A 19745-nucleotide genomic window follows, 5' to 3' on the forward strand; every position below is an offset into this window, starting at 1 on the left:
CATTTATATTTTGTCAGAATCTGAAAGCCTACAGGCTCCTGGTAAATAATCTAGAATACAAATTGGTAGATTCAAGACCCAGTAAGACCTGATGTTTTAGAATGAGTCTGAAGAATGGAAAATTTACTAAAGTACAAGTGGTCAGACAGCAACATACCACAAAGATGGGAAGTCAGGGTGGTGGTAAATTTGGATCGTGGGGGTTGGCAGTGATGTGATGTCAACCATTTTATTCTAATCATGCCTTATTTTCATTCATCTATTCATCAATTGGACAAGATACACTTACATTTGAGAGGACTTTATTTTGTTTCTTGAGTAAAATACTCTTGTAGGCATGCATGCTCAAATTAATGTCTGACCAAATATATTTGATGAAGCAAGTAAGACTTTGGAAGCCATTTTCTCACTGAGGGACTTGTTCAGTCAAATTATTTTCCTAACATTGTCTCTTTGCTTCTATTATACCCATTTTTTGCAAGTTTTCTTACAGCATGGGCCTAACATACCTTTTCTGAAGAGACTTTTTACTGGATAAGTTTTAAGTCATTTCTATCACTATTGTGGGCCTTCCTCAGCTTGAGGACTTGTGGTCAATTTCTACTTTTGAAGAAATTCCTCTAAAGAAGTGCTCTGGCCGGGCGGTGGCGCTAAAGGTAAGGTGCCTGCTTTGCCTGCGCTAGCCTAGGACGGACCGCGGTTCGATCCCCCGGCGTCCCATATGGTCCCCCAAGCCAGGAGCGACTTCTGAGTGCATAGCCAGGAGTAACCCCTGAGCGTCATCGGGTGTGACCCAAAAACCAAAAAAAAAAAAAAAAAAAGAAGTGCTCTGGTGACAATCCAGTAAATGAAGCTAGAATTGGCAAAGAAATTCCAAGCCTTCAGGCAGATAATTAAGAGAGATTTTCAAAGTCTAGGGGGAAATCAAAGACCATGATATATGTATGGTTTGTACTAAACCACTTTTATTACAACTTGAGCTCCATACAGCTGTGCAACAAGAGGACTGAAAATACACTGTCAATGACAGAAAAAAAAAAGGCCACATGATACCAATCTTCTAGTAACTTTTACGAGTCACATATAAATTAGAGTTCAGAGCTTCTCCAGAAGAATTACAAAATTCCACATAGGTACTGTTGATTTCAATTCTAAAAAGCAAAATGATGATGTAGTATAGCAATTGAGGAAATGAATTAAAAGTTTCCCTTTTCCTCTTCCACTTTAATGCATGAATTAATTAATTTACTAGGGATGTGGAAGGAGAAATGAAATTGTGAAGTGTTATCCCAAATTCTTGCAAAATTTAGTGTAAGAGTCTGTGCTTTGGAAGTTGCAGTTCTAGAAATTTAAAAGTCATGTGATCTCTATTAACTGTTTTAATGTACTTCCCTTTTCCTTAAGATACAAGACAAGTACGTAGGTGGTTGTGATCATCATATGAGATAGATTAATTAAGAAGGGCACAGAAAAGACACTGCTGAATGGGAGACATTATTTGCACACAATCTTATATAAAGGAATAATATACTATATATACTTATATATATTTATATCACCCACATAGGTCAAAAACAACAATTTCATCCAAAAATGGGGAGAACAGATGAATAGATATTTCTCCAATGAAGTCAGAATTGGCTACCAGCAGACATATGAAAGTATCATTATCACCTATTCTTAGGGAAAAAAAAAAACCAAATTAAAACACAAGACACCATCTCATGGAATATGTAAGAAAGAATGGAAATAACCAGTGTTGGCAGGGAGGCAATGATAAAAGAAACCTAATTCACTTTTGTTAGGATTGTGGACTTATTCAACCCTTATGAAAATAGAATAGATATATATATGTGGAATTTAAAATAGAATTCCAATATTACCCAGCAATTTTACTTCCTCATATCTTTCCCAAGAACACAAATCTTTAATTTGGAAGGATACACATACATACACACACACACACACACACACACACACACACACACACCTCTATGTTCACCATAGCACTTAGAATAATAAGAACATGGAAAAAAAACAAATAGTCAACATCAAGACAAGTAGTTATGGCATATATACAAAATGGAATTTTATGGAGCTATAAGAAAAGATATAGTCATACAATGTGCTATGGTATGAATGAAACATGAAGTTATTGTGCTAACTGTATGTCTACTATGACTTTATTTTTGGCTTTTGGGCCATATCTGGTGACACTCAGGGGTTACTCCTGGCTATGTGCTCAGAAATTGCTCCTGGCTCAGGGGACAATATGCGATGGACAGCGTTGAACCCAGGTCTGTTCTGGGTCAGCTGTGTGCAAAAGAAACACCCTACTGCTGTGCTATCACTCTGGCCCTACTACGACTTTGTGATACATATTGGGACATTTGATCTTTTTCCAAATCTTGGCTATTTACTAAGTGTGGAGTCTTTAAGGGAGCAAGGTGGATACACTGGTGATGAGTTTGGTGTTAGGATTTTGTGCATAAAAATTATTGGAGATAACAGAGATAATAGAATCTCAATCAATTATAAAATAAAACAGCATAAATTAATAAAGATATTTTGTAATTAAAAATTCAAAAATCCACATAATTTGAAATTTCCATCATTTTACTCCTAACACTATTATAAAAACCACATCTACCAAAAATAAGCATATCTTCAAGCTGGAAATAGCCTCTAGGCCATCAGCTTGCAAATTTGGCAAGTAGAATATTCTATGATTACATTTTCACACTCTGAATAGTTTAAGATAATCCCCAAATAATTACACTGAGAGAAAAAAAATTCAAGGTACAAAAAAAAAATACCCAAACCAAACAAAAGCAAAATCCTTATCCAATACTATTAATAGGCTAAAAATAAATTTAAAAACCTTCGAAGGAAGCCCTCCCTAAGTCTCAGTGGGTGTGGCCCTAAAAGAAAGAAAAGAAAAATAATGATGAAGCATTTCATTGAAATTTATCCCTCAGGTTTTGGCTAATATCTGGCAAGTAAACAGTTCAATGGATATGCATAAATATGCTCTGAAAAACCTATTTTCTCAATATTAAAGCATGATAATACCACACACCATCTACTAGCTATAGAGAGGTCAAGACATTAATAAATAGTCCATGGAAACCATGTTTACTTATTTTTCTTTTCTTTTCTTTTTTCTTTCTTTTTTTTAAATTTTTTTTAGGTTTTGGATCACACCCAGCAGGACTCAGGGGTTACTCGTGGCTCTATGCTCAGAAGTCGCTCCTGGCAGGCTCAGGGGGAACATATGGGATGCCGGGATTCGAACCACCAACCTTCTGTATGCAAGGCAAACACCTTACCACCAGGCTATCTCTCTGGCCCTACATCTTTTTCTTTTGTTTTGTTTTTGTTTTTGAGCCACACCAAGTTACTCCGGGGTTTCTCCTCTGGGAGTATAGATACCAGGATCAAATATGGGTCTGTCAGGGGTTGGCCACAGGCAAGGCAAATGCCCTACTGATGTGCTATCAATCAGGCCCAGGAAATCTTGTTTTCTTAAAAAGAGAGGGCAGAAAGGGCCTAGAAGGAAGTATTTGATATTTTTGTTTGTTTATTTTGGGGCCAGGACATTGGCAGCGATCAGGGACCACTCATGGATCTGCTCTCAGGCAGACCTGGGACCCTATGGGATGTCAGAGATCAAACCCAGCCAGCCATAAGCAAGTCAAATGTACTACTTTTCTGACCCTAAAATTACTTTATTTTTTGATTTTGGGTTTATTTATTTTTGGTTTTATTGGGCCACACTTGGTGACACTCAGGGGTTATTCTTGGCTATGTGCTCAGAATACTTCTGGCTTGGGGACCATATGGGATGCCGGATTTGAACTACCATCATCCTGGATCAGCTGTGTGATAGATAAACACCATACTATTGTACCACTGCTCCGGCCCCTGATTTTTTGATTTTTAAAAATGCTTCACAATAACAAAAAATGATCCAGGGATCCTGCTGACTGAAAAGTATTAAGCCACCAATATTGTAATAAACTGTTCCATTTTATTTCTGAGCTTAGCCCAAAAGAAAGAAAAATATATAAAAATAATAAATAAAAACATATTTATACATTAATATTATTTAAAGTTATATATTAAATATATTTATATATGTAATGATATTGGCCATACCTTAAGTTGAGAAGGCTTTTGGGAAAGTTTAGTAAACTTTACATACATGTCAAGTGATCATTTTACAACATGTCCTCTAGTATTCTGATATTCCAGGATATTTTGTAATCTCAACTGGATGATCACCACAGTTGACATGAATGGAACTCCAAGAGGTGCTGAATTTGTCACTTAAATGGTACTGGAGATTTTGGCACTTTATGGTGCTGGAGATATTCTCCTTCCAGAGACTGCTCCATTGTGGAAATGGCTCTGTAGAGTAAGGCTGAAGGAGGTGGTAAGACATTTCTTTGAAAGGTCAGTGAAGATCTGTTTGACCATTTCGGTAAAAGGTAGGTCACAAATATTAATTGGCATGGTGATAATATCTCAATTCAGACAATTACATTCTGCTCAAATTCCTAGTTTTATTTCAGTTAGAATCAGATGATCTTTCTTACGAACACTTTTAAATATGCAGTGTTGTAAGCTGCCATGAATAAAAGAGGTTTTCTTAATAAAGTGGGCTAAACGCTGTAAAGTGGAGACCAGTTACACTAGTATTCTGGGGGGAAAAGGAGGGAGATATGGGATGCATGCTGGGAACGGGGTGGAGAGAGGACAACACTGGTGGTGGGAATGCCCCTCATTCATTATCACTATGTACCATAAATAATTCTGTGAAAAAAATAAAAATAAATGCTAAAAAGAAAAAATAAAGTGAGTTAAATGATATAGCTAACAATTAATCTTTGCGTCATTAAACAAAACCAAATAATATCAATTAAATAAAGATACCCATCATGTTTTTTAGTAATAATTTGGTATCAGAGCAGCAATGAAACCTCATGCTACATCATACTTCTCTTTGGATGTTCCTAGGATATTTCAAAAATATCCGACTGAGAATAATGAACATTCACAAAAATAATGCTTGTTCAAATAAATGGGTAAAATAAGCTTTGTAAAAGCCCTTACTAGAGTTTCTATAATTTTTTTCACATGTATATTTAATAGCTCATTTAGGGAAACACACTGAAATCTTTCACAGGCCACTAAGACATTAGAATGAATTAGAAAATCCTACTAAATAATTTGCAGAAAAGTGCTGTGGTTTCTGAGAAAAATGCACCTTATACATATATATCATAACCACTTTGGACTTGATTAGAAAAAGGCAGGTATTTTATAATCCTGGCAACATATGTGTGTATGTCTGGAATAACTGATTAACTATTTTATGATAATGGAAGGGAAATGTTTCTTTTCTTTCTTTTTTAAAAAATATATTTATTTTTTCCTTTTTTGTTTCTTTTTTGTTTGTTTATGTCTAAAAATATCTTTATTTAAGCACCATCATTACAAACATGTTTGTAGTTGGGTTTCGGTCATATGAATACTCCCTTTCACAAACAGTGCAACATTCCCACTATCAATGCCTCACTTAACTTTCCTTTCTCACCTGCCTTTATTCAAGAGAGGCATTCTACTTATCTCATTCATTACCATTGTCATAATAATTGTTAGTATAGTTATTTCTCTAACTGCACTCACCACTCTTGGTGGTAAGTTTCATATCATGGCCTGGTCTTTCTAGCCCTCATCTCTATTGTCTATGGGTATTATTACAATAATGTACTTTATTTTCTTAAAACCCATAGATGAGTGAGACTATTCTTGTCTATTTCCCTTCCTCTGACTTAATTCACTCAGCATAAAAGTTTTCATGCCATTCACGTACAGGAAAACTTCTTTTCATGACTTCACTTCTCCTGAAGGTTGCATAGTATTCCATTGTGTATATGTACCACAGTTTCTTTAGCTATTCATCTATTGTAGGGCATCTGGGTTGTTTCCAGATTGTGGATATTGTAAACAGTATTGCAGTGAATATAGGTGTACAGAAAGCATTTTTGTATTGCTTTTGTGTTCCTAAGAAATATCTCTAGGAGTGGTATAGCTGGATCATATGGTAGCAAAATTTCCAGATTTTTGAGGAATCTCCATATTGTTTGCCATAAAGGCTGGACTAGATAACATTTCCACCAGCAGTGAATGTATGTGTCTCCATTTCCTTTCTCTCCATATCCCTGCCAGCATTGATTGTTCTTATACTTTTTAATGTGTGCCAGTCTCTGTGTCATGAGATGGTACTTCATTGTTGTTTTTATTTTCATCTCCTTGATGATTAATGATGTAGAGCATTTTTTTCATATGCCTTTTGGCCATTTGTAGTCCTTTTTTGAGGAATTGTCTGTTCATTTCTTCTCCTCATTTTTTGATGGGGTTATATGTTTTTCCTTGTTAAGTTCTGCCAGTACCTTGTATATCTTAGATGTTAGATCCCTTATCTGATGGATTTTGGGTGAATAGTTTCTCCCATTCTGTGGGTGTATTTTGTATCCTAGTCACTATTTCATTTGAGGTGCAGACGCTTCTCAGCTTGATATAGTCCCATCTGTTTATCTCTTCTTTCACTTGTTTGGACAGTGCTGTTTCCTCCTTGAAGATACCTTTAGTCTCAATGTCATGGAGTGTTTTACTTATGTGTTATTCTATATATACCTTATGGTTTCAAGTCTGATATCAAGGTGTTTAATCCATTTGGATTTTTTTTTAAATGGAATGCTTCACAAATTTGCATGTCATCCTTCAACAGGGGCCATGCTAAACTCCTTATCCTTCCCATTTTAGTATATTTGCTGCTGAAGCGAGCACAATACATTTGGATTTGACCTTTGTGAATGGTGTTAGATGAAGGCATGAGTTTGCTTTTTTTTTTCCTGGATCCATTTTGCATTTATTGCCCCTTTATCAAAATTAATTGATTGTATATCTGGAGAACATTCTGTGAATACTCAAGTATATTTCACTGATCTGAGAATCTGTCTTTATTCCAACACCATGTTGATTTAATGACTATTGCTTTATAATACAATTCAAAGTTGAAAAAAGTGATACCTCCCATTGTCTTTTACTTAAGGCTTGCTTTAGCTATTCATGGGTGTTTATTGTACCAAATAAATTTCAGGAATGTTTGATTCACTTATTTAAAGAATGTCATGAATATCCTTAGGGGAATTGCATTAAATATGTCGAATGCTTTGTGGAGTATTGTCATTTTTATGATGTTAATCCTCCCAATCTAAGAACAGGGTATGTGCCTCCATTTTCTTGTGTCCTCATTTATTTCTTGAAGCAGGGTTTTGTAATTTTTATCGTATAAGTTCTTCACCTCTTTAGTTAAGTTGACTCCAAGGTATTGGAGTTTATGTGGCACTATTGTGACCAGGATTGTTTTTTTCATGTCATTATGAAAAAAATCATTATTGGAGTATAAGGAGGCCATTGATTTTTGTGCGTTAATTTTGTGGCCTACCACATTGCTATATGAATCTATTGTTTCCAGAAGATTTTGGTAGAGTCCTTTTTATTAAATATAATTTTTATTTTAATCATAGTGGCTTACATATCGTTGACAATAATATTTTAGGTACATATTAACATAAAATCAGGGGAATTCCCATCACTGAATTGTCCTCCCTCAACCTCCATTCTGTTCTTCTCATATCCTCTTTCCTTACCCCCGGGGCTGCTAGACTAAGTGGTCCCCTCTGTGCCTAGATTACTACTTAGTGGTCTTACACCTATTTGGTCTTGGTACCTCCCTTATTCCCCCCCCCCCCAATTGGGAGGGGGGACTAGATAGTTCAAGTTATACGGTTTTGTTTGAAGAAGAGAAAAGTAATAACCTGGAGAAAAAAAGGAAAAAAAGAATCAGATACTCTGAAAATGGGCGGACTCCTTCTAGGGGCTTTCATCCTTGGTTTGTGAGACGAAGGGGAAAATGAAGGTGAAACACCACATGAGTCTTTAGGGTTCTCTGAATATTATATCATATCATCTGCAAACCTGAGATCTTCACTTCTTCATTTCCTATCTTGGTGCCCTTGTTATTTTTTTCTTGCCTAATTGATATAGCAAGAACTTCAGCACTATGTTGAATAGATGTGGTGAAATGGGATAGCCCTGTTTTGTACCAGATTTTAGAGGCAAGCCATTTAATCTATCTCCATTGACAATAATATTTGCCATTGGCTTGTGGTAGATGGCCTTGACTATATTGAGTAAAGTTTTTTCCATTCCTAACTTGTTGAGAGGTTTTTTTTTTTTTTTATCATGAATGGGTGTTGGACCTTATCAAATTCTCTCTCTCCATCTATTGATATAGTTTCTATTTTCCCTTTTGTTGACATGTTGTATTGTGTTGATTGATTTACGGATGTTAAACAATCCTTGCATTCCTGGGATGAAACATATTTGGTCATGCTGAATGACCTTTTTTATGAGCCATTGGATCCTATTGCCAGGATCTTTTTGAGGATCTTTGCATCTGTGTTCATCAGGGATATTGGCCTGCAGTTTTCTTTTTCGCAGCACCTCTGTCTGGTTTTTGTATCAGTGTGGTGTTAGCTTCATAAAAACTATTTGGGAGTGTTTCTGTTTCTTCAATTTCCTGAAAGAGCTGGTAAAGGATATGTAGTAGTTTGTTTTGATAGGTTTGTTAATGAATCAGTCTGGGCCTGGTTTTTGTTTTTGGGAAGACTTTTGATTACCATTTTAATTACCTCAATAGTGATGTGTCTATTTAGATATGCTAGGTCATCCTAGTTCAACTGTGGAAGATTATAGGAGTCCAAGAATATTCTTCCAGGTTTTCGTGTTTCGTGGCATAGAGTTTCTCAAAGTAGTAGTCTCTGATTACCCTTTGAATACGTGAAGTATCTGTAGTCATCTCCCGTTTTCATTTCTAATCGGTTTATTAAGTCTCTCTCTCTCTCTCTCTCTCTCTCTCTCTCTCTCTCTCTCTCGGTTTCTTTATGAGTTTTGCTAGTGGTTTATCAATCAATCTTTTTAATTTTTTCAAAGAACCAACTTTTGCTTTTGTTAACCTTTCAGATTGTTTTTTGGATTTCCACTTCATTGATTTCTGCTCCAAAGTTTGTTAATTTCTTCTGCCAACCTATTTTTGGTTCCTTTTGTTGATCATTCTTTTAAATTTTATAAGCTGTCATTAAGTTATTTATGTAGGCCCCTTTTCCTTTCCATATGTGTGCTTGGAAAACTATAAAGTTTCCTCTTAGTACTGCTTTTGCTGTGTCTCACAAATTCTGATTATTTGTATCTTTATTTGCATTTCTTTTCAGGAATCTTTATTTCCTCTTGAAATTTCCTCTCTGACCCACTGGTTGTTCAGTAGTGAGCTCTTAATTTTCAGATGTTAATGTTTTTCATCTGTGTCCCTTTGCAGTTCACTTCTAATTTCAGTGCATTGTGATCTGAAAAGGTAGTCTGTACAATTTCTATCCTCTTGACTTTATGGAGGTATGTTTTATGGCCAGAATGTGGTCTATCCTGGAGAATGACCCATGTACATTGAAGAAGAATGTGTATCCAGTTTTCTGGGAATGGAGTGCCCTATATATATTTACTAGGTCACTTTCTTTTATTTTCTTTTAATAGCTCATGTTATTCTTGTTGGGTTTTATCCTGGCTGACCTATCAAGTAGTGACAAGGTGGTATTGAGGTCTCCCACTATTACTTTAAGGCTATTGATGTCTTCTTTCAGATTTGTCAATAATTATACTCAATATTTTGCTGTTCCTAATTGGGTGTATGTATGTATGTATGTATGGAGGAGTGTGATTTCTTCCTGTTTTACATATCCCTTGATTATTATGAAATGTCCATCTTTCTCCTTATAACTTTTCTGAGTCTAGAGTTTGTGTCATCTGATATTAATATGGCCACTGCAGGTTTTTTTAGGGAAATGTTTGCTAGGATGATATTCCTCCAACCTTTGATTTGGAGTCTGTTTGTTCTGACTATTCAGATGTGTATCTATAAGTAGCAGAATGTTGGATTCAGATTTTTGATCCATTTTGCCACTCTCTGTCTCTTAACTGATGCATTTAGTCTATTGACACTGGGAGAGATAATTGTCATGGGATTTAGTGTCTTTGTTATTTAGGAGTTTCGTGTCTGTTTGTCTTGTCTTAAATTAGACCTTTCAGCTTTTCTTTTAAGGATGGCTTTTACTCTGTAAAGTTTCTGAGCTGATGTTTATCAGTGAAGATATGTATACATCCTTCAAACCTGAACATGAGTATGGCTGGGTACAATATTCTATTTGAAGCATTTATTTTGTTGAGTTTTGTCACTATATCCCATCACTGCCTTCTGACCTTGAGGGCTTCTTGTTACAGGTCTGCCTTAAATCTTAAGTATTGTCTTAAATCTTAAGTATGGTACTTTGAATGTAATTTCCCTTTCTGATCTTGCTGCTTTCAGTATTCTATTCCTATCTGTGGAATTTGTCATTGTGACTAGGATGTGTTTTGGGTCCTTTTCTTTGGGTCTCTTTTAGCTGGTACTCATTGGGCATGCAGGATTTGGTTGCACGCAGTATTTAGCTCTGTGAGCTTCTCTGCAATGATATCCTTGACTGTTGATTCTCCTAGGTCTCTGGGACTACAATGATTCTTATATTGTTCCTGTTGAGTTTATCACAGACTTCTATTTTCATCTTTTCACTTTTTGAGAATTTTTTTTCATTGTCTGATCATTTGCTTTAAGGCTCTTTGCCAATCTCTTCTGTTGTATGGAGTTGTTATGCATCTCTTCCTCCAGCCTACTGATTATGTTTTCAGCTGCTGTTACTCTGTTGGAGAGGCTTTCCAGTGTAGTGTTCATTTTGTCTACCAAGTTTTTCAGTCCTGTTATTTCAGTTTGGAGTTTTCTTATTTCTATCTTCATCTCCTCTGGCTTCTTATTTTTTAGGTAATTCCAGCTTGATTCATGTTTTGCTTGATTTCTATGAGGATATCTCCACATTTCTTTTCCAAACTTCTTATCTGAGAGACTAAGTATTGGGCACTTTTTAGGTCATGAGAGCTGCCAACTTCATTCTCTATGCACGGGTTTAGCTTGTGTTCTTTCTCATTGTCACACTTGTGTTGTGATGTTTCTACGTATTGTGCTGGGGTTCATTGACTAGATATTTTTGGCCATGAAGGGGAACTGTCATGCTCCTCTGGCTCCACCTTCAATTGGAAGAGTCAGCCTACCATCTGCTGATGTGTCCCTTGGGAGTTCTTCTGAGTGGGGTGATTATGGCCCTTAGCAGTGAACATCAGTGGTTGCTCTTGGGTAGTTACAGTGGTAAGAACATCAAAGATATTAACCTCACTGCCATCAATAGAATTCCATCAATAGAATGATCTGTCTTTGGTCTTCAAAGGCATTTCACTCCTTCACAATTTATTTCCTGCCTAGCACTGGGGCCTGGATCATGGGGCTGGGCTGTTCAGGGTCCTCTATCCTAGCTGCTTTGCTTCCATCAGCCCAACTTCAGCACTCAGTGTTGGAGTAAAGAGTGAGCAAGCCAGGCTTGAGGAGGAAAGGAGGGAGGAGGTGAGGGAGATCCCGAAGCTCTAGGCTGTACACATGCTCCACGCAAAAATGTTTATTTTCCGTGTAAGAACAAATGCACCCTCTTCAAAAAGTCCCTTCCTGTATGCAGCTGCAGAATAGTTTCTGATGATTGGAGAATTAATAGAATGTGTATCATGGGAACTTCCAGATCTCATCAAGCAAAAGTTTTGTGGGTGAGAATAACTGGAAGTGAATGTGTCAATAAATCATGTTTTACATGTTTGTACTTTTTTTCCCCTTTTTTGGTGGTAGTGTGGCTTGGGGAGGAGGACAGGGAAATGTACCACACCTGACAGTGCTTAGGACTTTCTCCAGCCTCTATCCTATGTTTAAAAAAAATCCTTGGATTTTTTTTTCCCTTTGGATTTTGCTTTTATTTTTAGGGCCACACCTGACAGTGCTCAGCGGCTTAGTCCCTGGCTCTGCCCTATAGGAATTACTCCTGGAAGACTCATTAAACTTATGAGATGCTGAAATGAAACCCAGGTCAGCTGTATGCAAAGGCAAGAATCCTACCCACTATACAATCGGCTCCAGTCGCTCACATTGAACTTTCTTGTCTAGAATAACTGGGTTTACAAAAGTACTCAGCATATATAAAAAAAAAATTCCTTCATACATAGCATCCTCCATTATCAACACTAGATTATCAACATTATCAACAACATCTAGAATGATCCATTTGTTACCAATGCTGAACCTACACCGATACACCGTGATTACACAAAGATCTTAGTTTACGTTGGATTTACTTTTGCCTTGAGAAAACAACATTTTTTTTATATTCATCTTACAAGTAGGGTTTGGAAGTTTCTCAGGAGGTGTGGCCTGTCTGTGAGACAGACAGAATTCTTTCTGTCTCTCACACACAGTCCTGCATGAGGTAGCAGCTTCTGGAAAGTCAGACACAGCTGTCCCCATTCAGTGAGAACCCTAAGAGAAAGAAAAGGGCTGGGAGTAAGAGAGAAAACAAACACACGTTGTTTCCAAAGTAGGTAGAGGTCTAGGAGCAGGGAGAGTGAGTAATGTGACTCACGTTTGTAAGTAAAAAGAGGATCTGGGCTTTAAGAAAGAATTTTACTACCTATATTTTTCATGTAAAAAAACCCATACAAGTGAAAAATAAATTCTAGATCTTTGAAAGATCATTTTGAAGGCACTAAAAATATTTTTCTGCCTCTTTAAGAACTTGAGGAACTTAATAATTTCCATAAACTCAGTATTTTCTGCTTTTAATTTAAACTAAGCAAGGTTTTCTTGAGTAGTCATTCACTTTATAACTCGATAATATTCCCTTTATAAACTATTTTGCTTGATAAAAAGGCATCCTTTATAAAATACTAATTTAATTTTATTTGGAGGATTTGAGGTCATATCTGGCTGTTTTAAAGCTTTAGTGTGAGACCAAAAGTGATGCCCAAGATCAAATCCAGTCATTACATGCAGGATAATCATCTTACCCACAGTACTATGCCTCCATATTTTGAATTTTAATTTAAAGGAAAGATAAAGATGCCATTTTATATGCTAAACTAATGTATAAATCAAATTTATCCACTGATAAGGTTAAAATTCTTTCCTGTTTTTTGTTTGGTTTGGTTTTGGGGTCACACCTGGCTGTGCTCAGGGGTTACTTCTGGCTCTGGGGGATGCAGATGGCGAGAGATTTGAACCACTGTCAGTACTGGCAAATGCCCTACTGATGTGCTATCTCTTTGGCCCTCTTTAGTCTTAAAAACTATTTTCACTTTAACCTACTAGTTAGATAACTAGTTAATGAATGGAGAGAAAAAAAGAAACAAAAGCTCCTGTAGATATATTTTATAATTCCAGTTCTAACCATGATAATTCGGTGATGTTCAGTTAAGCCACTAACATTTGCGAACATCTGTTTTTCATTTCTAAAAGAGAAGACTAATTACATATGCTTGGCAGCATTTTGTGAAGATTACATTCGATAATAAAGAAAAAACACTGATTATGGCAAATATTTACGTGATCTTTCTATTGTATTCTCCAAGATACAAAAATGTTTTCAGTAGATCCAACTTAGTTGGTATTCTTGGACAAATATGCAATCCATCAAACTCTGGCAGACATGAAATGAAATAACAAAGACCCAATCTATATGTAAGAAGAACATTCCTTCTATGTAAGGAGACAGCTATATAAATAAAATACCACTGGGAAGCAGTCAGGACATACACAGACAAACATTAGATGTTGTGGTATAAACAGCAGGTGCCAAGAAAGATTATGAAAGAGAGATGGGCTTTATTTAGGCTTTTATGGCATATAGACTTTTAATTGGCATAAACAAAACAAGCCATTTTAAAAACAAACAGGAAATTTCTTGAATGAGAAGACTATAGACTAAGCACTGTGGGTAGTAGAAATGAAGAGAGCATATGTGTTCAGAATGTAGTGACTTGAAACAAAGGATTTTTTTCCAGGGAATTTGGCTTTAAATGAGATTGATAAATACTCTTAAATATTTATCTTCAGAAGGAAAATGGGTGTTTGCTAAGAAGGTATGTGGACTTTGTTAATGTTCAAGAACTATTAAAGTCATGTGAACTCAGGTGAGTAAGTTGTTTGTGCTTTTCAAAGGCTTCCTTGTTTATTCCAGACTTAGTAGAGCTTGAAATTTGTTTTGACCAACGGCTTTAGGGTTTTTTGATCCAGGTTAATTAAACAGTGAAAAGAATAAGCTGTAAAAGTCACTCTGATCACTTAAAAGGACTAACTATAATTACTAACAAAAATGAGGGATGTTACAAACTTTAGCTCACTAATTTCCTCTCTATTAGAATAGCATTTAAAAATATCAAACCAACATCATAAGATATATTGGTCATTAGCTACTACAAAGTGACAGTCATGTAAGTGAGAAACAATCTGGGAATGATGTGACCTGAAAATGGTTTAGGTATTTTGGAGGACAGAGCAGAGTCTTTAGTAGATGGGTTACAGAAAAGGAATGGTCCAGGTCTGGAGGCTGATAACTTTCTATTAAGCATTGAAATATTCTGGCAAGTTTAAAGAATTCTTTGAAATTCTAAATATACCATATTAAATGTGATGTGGCATTGGTAAATAGTTCTTTATTGCATAATACAGCTATACTAAGAATTCTATTGGATTGAAGTAATAGTAGAGAGAAAAATATATCAAACCCAAATATAACATACACTTGGAATATAAGTTTCAATTATAAAATGAAACAATATAAAGAAACAATACTACCTATTGGGCATTTTAATAGCTATTGAAGTTATTTGCATAAACAGAGAAATCTGGATGCTCATTGTTTTCAACTCAATAAATAAACTAATTCCAATGTAGATTTAAAAGGAGAAAACAGAATGGAACAAAGTTGATATATGGGGCAAGTGCATTCAAAAAATTGTACAGATATTTTAATGAGGGAGGGTCTAAGCCCAATTAAGTCTCAATGAATATTTTTAATACATACACTCATTTACTTTAATTACAAGCTATTTCTAGGTCTTTTTATTTTCAATAAATATTTTTAAGTTGAATTATAACAAACTTAATTTTATAGTTTTAAATCAAAATAATATGCAAATTATATATGAAAATGCTACATTTCTACATCTGGTCCCATCTTCACTATACCCTTTTCCCCACTCTATACTAGTTTTATGAATTACTGAAGTTTATTCTAAGATTGATTTATGTACAGTCCATATACATTTTCACATATATATATTTTCATATATAATAAATTTAAGTGCCCTGTACATGCTGATTCAGACTCAATCTCTAACACCCCTTATGTTTCCCTGAGCCCACCAGGAATAAGCCTTGACATAATAAGCCAGTTGTGGGCACTCCCAACTTCCTTCTCAACACATACAAAGAGGAAGAAAAGAAAACTACAATTATTAGGTAATCGCTAGTTTCCCTACACTATTAGGTATTTTCCATAAACTACATTATTTATTCCTCATAACAACTCTGTAAATTTGGTGATTTTATCTGTGTGACCAGACCTCATACCAGGTGTGGCAGAAAATTAATCCCTCTCATTTACTGTTTCCTCTTTGTTCTCTGGGATCTAGAATTACTTGATTGAATACTTTTTTGATTTTTGTTCTTCAACTCATTGCCTCAATTTTCCTATATATTTTACTATATATAATATAAAATATAATTATATATGGTATGCATATTATATAATACCTCCCAGGGTTGTTTTGAAGATTGAGTTACTAACCAAGATTGGGGGTGTATAGGTATAAAATAAAAACATATTCCATATCCCTGGGAGAACTTTCTAAATCTGGCTAAGCTTGTTGGAAATATGTGGATTTCTATATACACATAGGGATGATTCCCTTTGGGGCATAGTCTATCTATCTGATGCCAACCTTACACTTGAGTGCGTATTGACCTTTGCCTACTCCTTATATAAATAGAAATAAATCTAGGTATTAGCTGACTGGTTCTACTCTTGGACAGCCAAGCTTAAAACTTAAGAACAAGAATTACCACATTCACTCTACATCAAAGGTCAGCAGGACAAGAATTACCACATTCACTCTATATTACAGATTAGCAAATATCCACAAAAGGCCTTGTAGATAATATTTTAAGATTTTTGGAGGTCATTTTTGAAACTACTCAAACTGTTAAACTGAATTTTGACAAAATGAAATGTATTTATATTCTAGAAAAACTTTCTTAGGGACAGTGACACTTTAATTTCATGTAAATAATATGTATTACAAAATATTTCCTCCTCAACATTTTTCAACCATTTAAACTTGTAATAATTACTCTCAGCTTATGAGCCCTACAAAAACAGGTGGTGGGCTCATTTTTAGCCTATTTGATAGCTTTTGCCAACTCATGTTCTCAATGAATACAGAAATTATTTGAAAAGATATTTCTTGAACCTGATCAATTCTTTCATTTCCAACCCTCTTCCTGCCATCATGAACAGGCAGATGGAATAAACAAAAAGCCCATTTGGAAGAAAATACTACTCAGTAAGGGAACTGCAATTTAATTTTCTCACAAGCAGATTAGGCTTTGTGTTCATACAAATTTATGGAGAGAATGCCAATAAAATATAACTAGGATGTGGAAAGCCCATTAGCAAACAAAATGTTCAGATGCTAGAAAATTAATCAGTATAAGCTTTCTTCATATTTAATTTCTTTCTTTTTCCTTATTTTATAATGCTTCTGATTTTCTCAAGAACTTTGGACCCAAGATCAAAAAAAGAAAGGCAGGTAATCTATGGAAAAACTTGTGGCCTTCTTCAGCATACTCTTATCCTGAGACCAAGAATCCCCAAAACCTTCTATTTGGAAAAGACAGAGGAAATCTACTTTAACAATCCCATAAATTATCTCCAACACAGCATGTCTTCCTCATCAGGGGAGGCGAATTATTTCAAAGAGGCAAAGTGTTGGCTGAAATCTTCTAAGAAAAATTCCATCTTCTGTGGATTTTTCAGACTTACTAATTCTCAGAAAGAACACTTGAAATTCTGGGTAACCAGTGAATACTTAGATAACTCTTTCAAAAGCTTCATTGTTGCACAGAATTTAGCTCCCCATTTAATGCAAGCTAAGTATAATGTTGGACTTTTGAAGAAGAAATAGGAAGGAAATAGGAAGGAATGAGCTGGAACTAGAAAAGGAGGAAAAAGCACAGAGCAGAGAGAGGGTGAGATATTTTAGGCTTTGAGAAAGCAAGGAGCTGCTGCCTATATCACTGTGTTAGTCTTCACACCAACTTCAGGAAAAGTAGCTGAATATTTGTCCAATAAATTAATAGAATTATAGAGAAAGAGGAGTGAAATAAGACTAGAAAGTCAAAGGCTGTCAGTTAGGTCTTAGCATTAAACAGAATTTTCCCCAGATAATTCAAAGTTGGTCTAATAAAAGAAAGATAAAGTTGTGTGCTTAGGGCTAGAGTAATGGTACAGTGAGTGGGGAAGGCATTTGCTCTGTATGTGGCCAACCCAGTTTAATTCCTGCATCACATATGGTCACCTGGCAGGAGTGATCTTTGAGTGTAGAGACAGCAGTAATTCCTGCACCTGCCCTGCCCACCCCCATACACACAATGTGCTCGAGAGAAGAAATAAGAACTGGTTTAGGAACTTCAGGACTAGCAATAGGAAACTGATACCACCCCCAATGGCTAAAATCTAGGAACAAGTCAGAAAAATGAATTATTACCAGAGACATAAAGCTGGAAGGGTATAAGAAGTTCTACCAGCACTCTCTTGTCAGGTCTCCTCCTTCCTATTAGTAACTTCCTGGCCCTGTTGCCTCCTGGCTGAATCCAACGAGAAGCCATAAGGCAGAAGAGAATAAAATTGGAGAATTAATGGTTCAAACAGAATTACAAGCCTAGAAACAGAAACTAAAAGGTACTTATTTGTTTATGATTTTAAAAATTAAGATGTATGATTGCCACATAATACTATGCTAATTCAGATGAATTAATAATTCAATATCTGTATTATTGAAATGATGACAATATATTGAATTAAGATTCGTTCTACACCTAGTCCCTTGTTTGTACCCAGCCAGCTCCATAGAGTAATTTTGTTCTTGCAAGAGATATAAACCAAACCATAAAAATTATAGGTATACCAGCCACACAGCTAAAAATTGGCACTCTAAGGAAGATAGGACAGGCCAGTTCCCTGCTTTGAAAAAGCTATACATACTGCACCCACCACCTACAATTGCTGATTTGCCAGTGGCCCTGCTTTACCACTCCTCTGCACTCCCTGCAGGGACACCAATCTGACCAAAACTCCCGGTTACTGGTATTTGGGCAGATATCACCAGGACTTGTGTTGTTGTTGTTGTTGTTGAACTGAATGTGGGCAACTTTCCCAAACCCCCCACACCTTCTTGTACTTTCAGAAACCCTGACAGCTGAAAACATACCCCACAAAAGCCTCAGTTTTAGCAAGAGTGCTTGGAATTGCTGGACAAATGCAATGGCGCAACAACTCTATTTTTATTTAATACTATCATCTCCATAGGAACACACCAGTACAAATGTATATCTGAAGACACCTAATTTCAGAAACAAATGAAATAACAGAATGAATGGTCAACTAATTACAAGCACTTACTAAACTTTCTGATAATGACTTACTCTCATTGAAGTTTCAATAATTTTCACAAATTTGCTTATCACTATATTTTCCTAATTTTCTTTCTATTTTTTTAATATTTTTATTTTAATATTTTCTTTCTATTTTTTAATAATTTTGATCTCACATACTTGGAAACAAATATATTTATGATCAACTATGTCAACTATGTGATACATGCACTTTACATGAAGTAAATTAACATTTTTATAAGGCAGTCCTTTAACAATAATAATTCAGAAAATTGATTGCATATAACCATTAAAAAAAGTTAGAATATAAATGGTCATTTTTGTTTATTTGTTTTTGGGTCACACCTTGCAATGCTTAGGGCTTATTCCTGACTTTGAAATCAACAATTATTTCTGGATGTGCTCAAGGGACCATATAGAATACCACAGATCAAATCCCAGTAAGCCCACATAAAAAGCAAGTTCTCTTCTATGTGCTGTTCTATCTCTTAGTCCCTCTAAAAGGTTTATCATTAATTGATGTATACATTTGAGTTGGTTTTGGAGGCAAAATAAAGAAATATTTTTTAAAGACAAAAAGAAGAAATATGAAAAAACGTTTCTTTCAACTTCCATAAAAGCTGGTTTAAAAAAATTTGGGGGGACCTTAGTGCAGGCCGGTTTGGTCCTCCCCAAAATAAAAATGAATAAAAATAATAAAAATATTTTTGGTATGGATAAATAATACAGCAGGTAGGGCACTTGTCTTGCATGTGAGCAATTGAATTTAATCCCTGACATCTCCGATGATCCTCCAAATCTCCAGGAGTTCCTGTTCCCGAGTGCGTAGCCAGGAGTAATACCTAGGCACCGCCACTGCCTGTCTGTGTCTGAGTCTACTCCTGGATTGTGATCACATATTGTGATGCTCAGGAGACTATATGTGTTGCCAGGGATCAAATTAGGATTGTCAGAGTTAAAAAACCTTACTATTGCATTATCTCTCTGC

At 35.6% G+C, this 19745-nt stretch overlaps 1 protein-coding gene and 1 pseudogene across 2 annotated transcripts in view; both read right to left on the reverse strand.

Annotated features, from left to right (window-relative positions):
• RASGEF1B (RasGEF domain family member 1B) overlaps window positions 1–19745 on the reverse strand; it is a 672276-nt gene that overhangs the window by 83613 nt on the left and 568918 nt on the right. Inside the window, exon 1 of one of the 2 annotated variants that reach the window (XM_049790255.1) lies at window positions 1054–1151. The exons of the other annotated variant lie outside the window; for it this stretch is intronic. The gene's annotated coding sequence lies outside the window, so the exon portion shown is untranslated. Of the gene's footprint in view, window positions 1–1053; window positions 1152–19745 lie in introns of those variants that run through there. 2 annotated transcript variants of the gene reach the window in all.
• LOC126033206 (uncharacterized) lies at window positions 6752–6851 on the reverse strand (annotated as a pseudogene).

This window comes from Suncus etruscus, chromosome 16 (assembly GCF_024139225.1).
Source record: "Suncus etruscus isolate mSunEtr1 chromosome 16, mSunEtr1.pri.cur, whole genome shotgun sequence".
Classification (NCBI taxonomy): domain Eukaryota; kingdom Metazoa; phylum Chordata; class Mammalia; order Eulipotyphla; family Soricidae; genus Suncus; species Suncus etruscus.